Consider the following 8,485-nt stretch of genomic DNA (forward strand, 5'->3'; position numbering starts at 1 on the left):
CAGACCGAGATGAAGAAACTATGTGATGAGATTGCTCCAGCATTCAAGAGAAACACGAGCAGCTCCTGAGCTACCACAGATTCGATACATTGGGAGGGAGACAAACCCAAGAGTGGACTATGCAAGACGTTTCAAGAAGCTGAACATCAATCCCACGCCCTGCATTGATTATCACACACTCGAGATGCTTGGAATCAGAGAGGATGTGATCTGGTACATCGATGCACTTAAGCTGAGACCCTACATGGAGCTGAACCTTCCGACTTATCCTGAGCTAGTCCGTGAGTTCTTAGCGACTATTACACTCCACCACACGAAGAGGAGGAACCCTAGAGCATCAGATGGCATCTTGTCATTCTCTATCCACGGACAGCCTTACTCTCTCACCATTTCTGAGGTTTGTGAAGCTCTTAAGCTTCCATACACTGATGGCATTTACCTTGAAGATGAACCTGATCTTAACCTGTGAAGAGAGATGGGTCATGGAGTCTATGATATCGGAAGATCGAAGTCAGCCCTTCTTACTCATCCAGCAGTGAGAGTTGTGCACAAACTCTTAGCACACACGATCTTCTCTAGAGCCAACATGGGAGGTGTTTTGAAGACTGAGCTCATTACACTTCAGATTCCACGACTTGCCTGCTTTACCTGGATCATAGCGCAGAATATGGTAAAGGTGAAGCATGATTTACATGGTTGCGAGGACGCTACTCCAGCTTACGGGAGTGCTATTACAGCGATACTACAGGCTGTAGGATTCGATTTCTCATCTGATGAGCCACTTCCCGATGTCTGGTATGACCTACTTTATCTCTCTCGCGATCACACTATCTCTCGTGCCGCTTTCGATCCAGACAGGTTTGGTTACAAGTATTACACTGGCACTGAGGAGCACCGAGTCAGCCTGCCTTCAGCATCTATTCCGAGATTGTGTAACGGAGGACGTCCGCGATGGACTCCGGAATCCGATGATTTTCTGCCATCTGTACCTCGACTACCATTCACCATTGTCCAATACATAGTGGCCAAGGCGAGGCGTGATGCAGCTGCGGCCCGTGCTCACTTTCAGCCATCTGTTTCGACCGGCCACACCTCATCATCTACATCATCGCACACTCATTCCGATCTGGAGCGCAGAGTTGAGAGACAGGGACGACGCTTTGAGCGCGTTGTCACCTTCCTACAAGAGCAGCACCAGTTCGCAGACGACACATCGGAGGATGAGTGATTGATCGGCACTTCACTACCATCACGGATCTATCATCATTTTCTTTTCTTTTATCTTATTTTATTTCGCTTTTATTCACCATCTTCTCACCAACTTTTTCACACTGGAGACAGTGTGATTTAAGACACCGTACTAATCATTTTCCTGCTTTCGCTTTTAAATTTCAAGTACTTTTTGAATTTTAATATGTAACCTATTCGACATTAAGTATTTTTCAGGAATGTTTGACACAAAACTATGATGATTTAGACCTGCATACTTCTACACTATGCATGATAGCTCATTTGTGGTTAGCACTAGACTAGGCGGTAGCTAGAGTACTGGCACTACGAACTCCCACGAGAGGACTTTTATTCATGGAGATTCTTTCTGACAGGATATACTAACTCATTTTATTTGACCTTAATATTGACATTTAATTTTCTCATCATTGATTTTAGGCAGGCATCAACATACACATCTAGGACGTCTTTTACCTTCACTTTTACCACTCTTTTTCGTCCTAGATGACCAGTTATCTTTATCTGGTACCATACCCTAAACCCGAAATCCTTGTTTTCAATCCTCATGCATTCTCTCTTTAGTTTATATCAGCAGATGTGTGCAAAAACGTCGGAGAGAAGAGGAGCGACGCAGTTTTCAGTAACTCACAAAGGAGACTGAATGGAACTGGGAAGGAAGAGTATCAGAAACATCATGAAGCTTTACAAGACAGATATTAACTGGTAATTTCGTGCTCTCTAAGACTCTATATCTAAATGTGTTCCCTTTCTTTAAAAAAAAAAAACGAATGAAAGAGAAAGGGAGACAAAAAGCTTAATGAGTCTTAGATTGTCGAAATTTGTGGAGCAATAAGCAACCACTATTCGTTTAAGGAGCTATGGTTTTGAAAGATTTACAAAAATCTAAATCTGGGGGAGTTAGGAGAGAACATGAGGAAGAAGACCAGGAATCTATAGCAAGAAGAAAGTGACTGAAAACTGTGGATACCAACAGCTTCACTCTCTCTTGCGGTTTTGCATAATATCCTGCATCCTCCAGATCTTCAGGTAACCCGTAAACACTTTAAGCCTCACCCCTAGAATAACCTTTTTGACACCTAGCCTAGATTGCCTTGCCTAGACTTTCTTTGATGAGAACCACCGAGATTTTTAATGAATGCTAAGAGCTAGTTGACTGGAAGTTAGATCTTAGTGCATAGATTTCCGCATGACGGATTAACGGACTAGTTATGCCTGTATTGCTAGTGAGAATTTTCTATGCTATTCCCGATTGATGCACACTGATCGATATTGGTCTAGAAGTTTGGTCTCTGAGATTTTGTTTAGTTCCTGCGTTTTCAAACCTCTCAGCCTTTGTTTTGTTTGAGGACAAACAAAAGACTAAGTCTGGGGGAGTTGATAACACCAGATTTTGACCATTTTTATGGATCACTTTAATATCTTTTACAGATGTTTTTACTCCATTTTCAAAGGTTTTCAAAAGATTTCTATGTTTCCGGATTTTAAAAGACTTTTCAGGTAATTTGGGATAAAGAGGCACAAAATGGAACAAAAAGACTCTTTTGGATAAATGCAGACCGTCAGAACTCTCATGGAGAGATGAAGACCTTCTCACCGTCTGATCACCCTCAAAATTGGACAACTTATAGAAGAATCAACCAGCTTTCAAATGCACTTGGTTTGGAGACATTCCAACGGTTGGATCTCAAGATATTCCATTAGCCCCGGAGCCACTCGAAGTCGGCCAGCAAGTCACGCGACCGCGGCCAACAACCTATTTCCAGCGGTCAGAAGCTTCCCGACCACGGCCAACCAACCAATCCCCGCGGTCACGACACTCCCGACCGCGGCAATCAAGCTCCAAATTAAAGCCCATGTATCTGAAGCCCAAAGTCATTCTCAGCCTCAATTCCGGAACCCTAGAGACCATGGAGTATTGGAGACTGTAAATACATGTCATTTAGGTCGTTTTTAGAAAAGAACCCTTCATACTTTACATAAACCCTTTTCCTTTAGCCGTTTTTATGAGATTTTTGTAGAAGATTGTTCAAGTCCGAGTTCTTCAATAGAGAAGCTTTCTTTATCTCTTTTCTTTACTGTTTTTCATTACTTTTATTAAAACCGATGATGATGTCGACCTCAGCCATATCTGAATAGATCCCGAGTTGGGCTTAGGGTTCCCGAAAGGGGCTCTCATAATTGATTAAGACATCTAGGTTTATAGATCTGGGATTTCGACCTGTTCTCTGTTTATTCTTGTTCTTATTGCATGTATGCTTGATTGATCACCTAGTATCTGATCTAGATAGTTAGTGTTGCGAAAGTTTTATTAAGTATCAGCCCTAGAATTTAACAGGCGATTTTTTCGTAGGAGTGGAAACCTACCTGCGGCGAGATCGTGTGTATTGACGAGTCTTGTGCAGCTCTTGCGTTCTCTCCCTTCCAGGGCCAGAGTGGAAACTTACTGGCCAGGATTGCGAGAAACAGTTGGTTATGATTGATAACACCGTATTTTGACCACTTTTATGGATTGTTTTGAAATACTTTTTCTATGTTTTTAATTGCTTTTAAGTACTTTTATTACGTTTTTCTAGTATTTGTAGTTCCAAAACTCTTTTCAGGTAACTTAGGGAAAAGCTTAACAAAATGGATAGAAAACCAGATTTTAGCTCAGAGTCAAACCGTCAGAATTTCACCCCTGATTGAAGGCCTTCTCACTGTCTGATCCAGCTCAAATTTGGAGACCTTAAAGATGGAAGTATCAGCTTTCCAGTGCACTTTACAGCTTGGCAATCCAACGGTTCAATCAAAAGATCACGAAGAGCAAGATGTCCCGTAAACCAGCCGGCAAGCACTTCCACCCGCGGCCAACAGACAATTTCCCGCGGTCAGGAGCATCCCGACCGCGGCCAAACACCTGTTCCCCGCGGTCACACTTGTCTCGACCGCGGCAAGCCAACTCCAAGCCCAAAAAGCCCATTTCTGAAGCCCACATTTGGAGAAACCCTAAGTGACGTCCAGAGAGGTCTTGAGCACTATAAATACATGTCTTAGGAACCCTAAATGATAGAGAACGGATCACCACCGAAATATTTACTTCATACTTTTATTGTTTTTGCTTTAGCTTTTAGGGAGAGAGAGATTTGTTCTCTTGAACCCTTGTTCTTTCTTTTTCAATTTCGGTTTTTATTATACTTCTTAATATTATGTCTTTGATTTCGTTCATTATGTCTGAGTAGTTTTATTGTTGGGATTAAGGGATTTTCGATGGGGATTTATATGTTCGATGAGGATTCCATGAGCTTTTGAGCCGAATCTTAGAACTTTTTCTTCTGAATTCGTTTTTACTGCAAGAAGGTAGTGTCATGAACTACAATCTGATCCAGATGCTTGGTGACACGAAAGTGTTCATCAGGTATCAGATCTAGTTTGGGAGAGCAAAACAAACATAGGAGTGGAAACCTACCTATGGGCGATTTGTGAATTAGGACGAGTCTTAAACATAATGCATCTCTTCTCTTCCAGGGCCAGAGTGGAAACCTACTGGTCAGGGTTGAGAAAGATAGTTGTCTATGATCACGACAGTGGCGTATTCATACGTCCGTGATTCCAGTTCGAAAAGTTTAAGCTAAGATCTTATCAATTTACTCTCTAGCAATGTTTTGAATCGTTCGTACCCCTGAGAAAACTTCCCTGAACCCCAACGCTTTCTTCCTTATTGATTTACACCGATTTTCTTTAAGCTCTAGTTCAATATTGTCTTTCCTTTTTAGTTCATTTTCATTTAAGCAATTAGAATATCCGTTTTTATCATTTTTAGTCATTTTCGTTAAGTTTAGTTATTACGTCATTTAATTCCCGTATTCTCTTTTAATATTTCGTTTTTAGATTTTAAACACACTACCAAACCCCTACAAAACCGTTTTTGTTCTAGACTTCCTTACTTTAACTTATTTCAAAGGCTTTTTGCAGGAAAAGATCCTCCTTCCCTGTGGATTCGATCCCTAGGTACTACAATTGATCAGCTGTGCACTTGCGGCTATTGATTTCAATTAGGGTAAAACTTGACAACCCTCGACACCACCACATCAAGTCACCACACGATCAAGTTTTTGGCGCCGTTTCCGGGGAAGGCACGCGTTTTCTTTTCTGCAAAACCCCGAGAAAGGTTAGTAAATCGACTCTAGAACCCCCTTTTCTGCAACTTTCCATTTTTCGGTTATTTTGTTTCCATTTCAGAAGATATGGATCCTATAAATCGAAATATACACTATGAGAAAGGTTTCTATAACACTCCTCAAGCCACAAGACGCAGAGAAGAATACCAAGGCCGAAATCTTAGCTACATGGATCATACAGCCAGCCAAACCACCCTTACCAACGGCGCAGAGAGACTGTTCGACGCCGGGAAGATCCTTATGGCCCTCCTCCAACCTACTTCGAGCCACACGCCTATAATCCTCCACTTCAGAACCCTAGTCAGCAAGAGGATAACTTGAGGATCAGCAGACGTTTGGGACGCCTCGAAGGGATGATAAACCAATTCCTTGATCAGCAGATTTTCACCGAAAACACCCTGCTCAAGAAAATTGATTCAATCTCTGAAGAGTTCAACAATAAATTCGATGATATGGCCAACCATGTTCGAGTTTTGGAAGAGCAAACCCACAAGGACTCACAAACACTAGCTGGGATGATCCACCAAGTCGCAACAGAGCAGACAAGACAAGGGTATGACATCATACAAAACTCGAGTGATATTGTCGAATCAAAACAGGAGATTAAAGAAGTCAGAGAATCCGCCTCCTGGTATAGAGAGAAGACAGATGAAGAGTTGCAAGAGATCGAGCACAGGCTGAACAAACTCGAGCTCAAAGCACGGGAGATTGATGCAAGAATGGAGCAGATGCCCAACATTGAGCAAATTGAGAGATTTTCTAAGAAATCTCCCAAAAATCCTGATGAAGATGCACATCAACGCCTAGGTATGAGTTGATATGATGCTAGTCTACCCAATAAAGAAGCTGGAGAGTTTCGTATCAAGTACAAGAAGGAAGAGACGGACTACGAGCAGGTTACATCCGGTGCCGCGGGTCCAAGCGTTCCGACCGCGGCCAATGCCTTCTTTCCCGCGGTCACGACCCCTCTGACCGCGGGAGTTGGTCGTTCAGATGCTCCTCCGGGGTTTGAGAGGAAAATAGTACACCTTCTGTCCCAACTTCAGCCTCCAGCACCTAAAAAAGCAACTCAGGAAGAAGAAAACCAAGTTTCAGATGAAGAACCAGATTGGCATGAATCATTACCTTGTATGATGGCAAAGGAATGTGTTGAAGATTCAGCTGATTCTTCAATCCAAGAAGACCAGACGTGCAGCGAGATAAAGATGCCATACATTGATTCAATCATTGAATATGACGCTGCAGCTTTCTTTTGTGAATCCTATTCTGCGTTTGAGACACCAGCCAACACCTACAGAGAAAGGCAAGTTCGAATTTTCCATAAGGTCAAGACTGCAGGTCAGTTTCTTATCTCTTGTTCTATTAGAGGAGAAATGTTTAAAAACGTGCTATGTGATTCTGGAGCTTGTCTTAACATGATGTCCAAGGCAATTGCTTTGAGACTTGGTATTAGACACCTGCGCAGGACTAGAGCAAAGATTAGCCTAGCTGTTGATTCCAATGCAACACCTCAAGGAATAGCTCATGAAATTCCTTTGAGAATAGGAGATTGCATAGTGCATGTCGACTTCTACATTGTCGAGACGAGAGATGCAACATATCCAGTGATTGTGGGATGGTCTTTTCTAGCAACTTCCGGAGCTATAATGGACTGGCCAAACCGGAGGATTTCATTTGCTAATATCGACAAAGATGTCTTCACAGAAGCTGTTCCATACAACAGCAAAGCAGGAAAACCACCTGCAACAGAAGAGTTTGAAGAAGAACTTTGGAGTGACGAAAGAACCTGCTAAGCAAAGCAAAGAGATGTCGAAAAAGACTTGTCTCAGGACAAGGTCTTCTTCATTGGAATAAGTCACGTCCAACACCAAAAGTCGAGCTAAACGACTTAAAACAGAAGCGCTTAATGGGAGGCAACCCATTTAGGTATTGTTTTCTTTAGAATTTTTCTTTCTTTTTCTTTTGATCTTTTTCTTTTGATCTTTTTCTTTTTCTTAGTTTCAGGTGTTTCTTATAAAACAAAAAAGCCAAAAAAATCAAAAAACCCGAAAAGACCAAAAACAAGGATGGTACCTGACTGCTCGGCCCAGCAGGAACCAAGGAGAAGCAGGAAGAGGCCGCGATATAAGCCCCCGTGGTCGCAGACGTTCTGACTGCGGGAAACGTATGATCGACCGAGGTCGCGTAGTCCTGACCGCGGCCAAGCAATGGTTCGCCGCGGTCGTGCAGCCCCTGACCGCGGCAATTGGTCGTTTCGATCAAACCCGACCCCAAACCAACCACTTCACCCCATTCCACCTCACCAATCATCCTCCACCTCATTCATCACCCTCCACCACCTTCATCACCACCTAATCACCTTCCCAAACCCCTTCGAATGAATCCGGTTTATCTTCACCAGCATCCCGGATCCAGGTAAGTTCTCTTTGTCCTTACCAATTCGATTATCTATGAATTTTTCTCATCCAATCTCGACTTGTTTCACACTGAGGACAGTGTGATTTAAGTCTGGGGGAGGATTTCATCCCTTTCTAACCTCCTTTCTTTCATGAGTCTTGCATTATCTACATTTTTTCATTTTCCTTAAAGTTTTTCAAAATCGGTTTTCAAAACAAAATACGTTTTAAAGGGAATGGTGAACATGAATCAATAATAGTTGACTGTGTGCTTTAGACTGTTCCTAGTGACATGCTCATTCATGATTTAGGACTAGACTAGGCGGTAGCTAAGCACATTTGAAACAAAGTACCCCAGAGGAATTTGAATGATTTTGATTTAGATGAAGGGATCACTAGCTCTGTTTTATTTGGACTTAATTTGGTACTTAATTTTCTCATTGAAGCATTAGACTAGGGAAACGAATCATACATTCAGGACTCCTTTATCCTTTTACCACTTTCTGTTGATCCTGAATGGCTAGTTCATCTTTAGATAGTTCCCCATCTTAACCAATCCTCTTTCAAACTACATGCACTCTTGTTTTCTATTGTCTTATATGCAGATAAGTGCAAAAACGTTGCAGAGAAAGAGGAACGACGCAGTTTTCAGTCACTAAGGACAGAGACCTGCGATTTGCA

This window comes from Eutrema salsugineum, unplaced genomic scaffold (assembly GCF_000478725.1).
Source record: "Eutrema salsugineum unplaced genomic scaffold, Eutsalg1_0 scaffold_9, whole genome shotgun sequence".
NCBI classification, from domain to species: domain Eukaryota; kingdom Viridiplantae; phylum Streptophyta; class Magnoliopsida; order Brassicales; family Brassicaceae; genus Eutrema; species Eutrema salsugineum.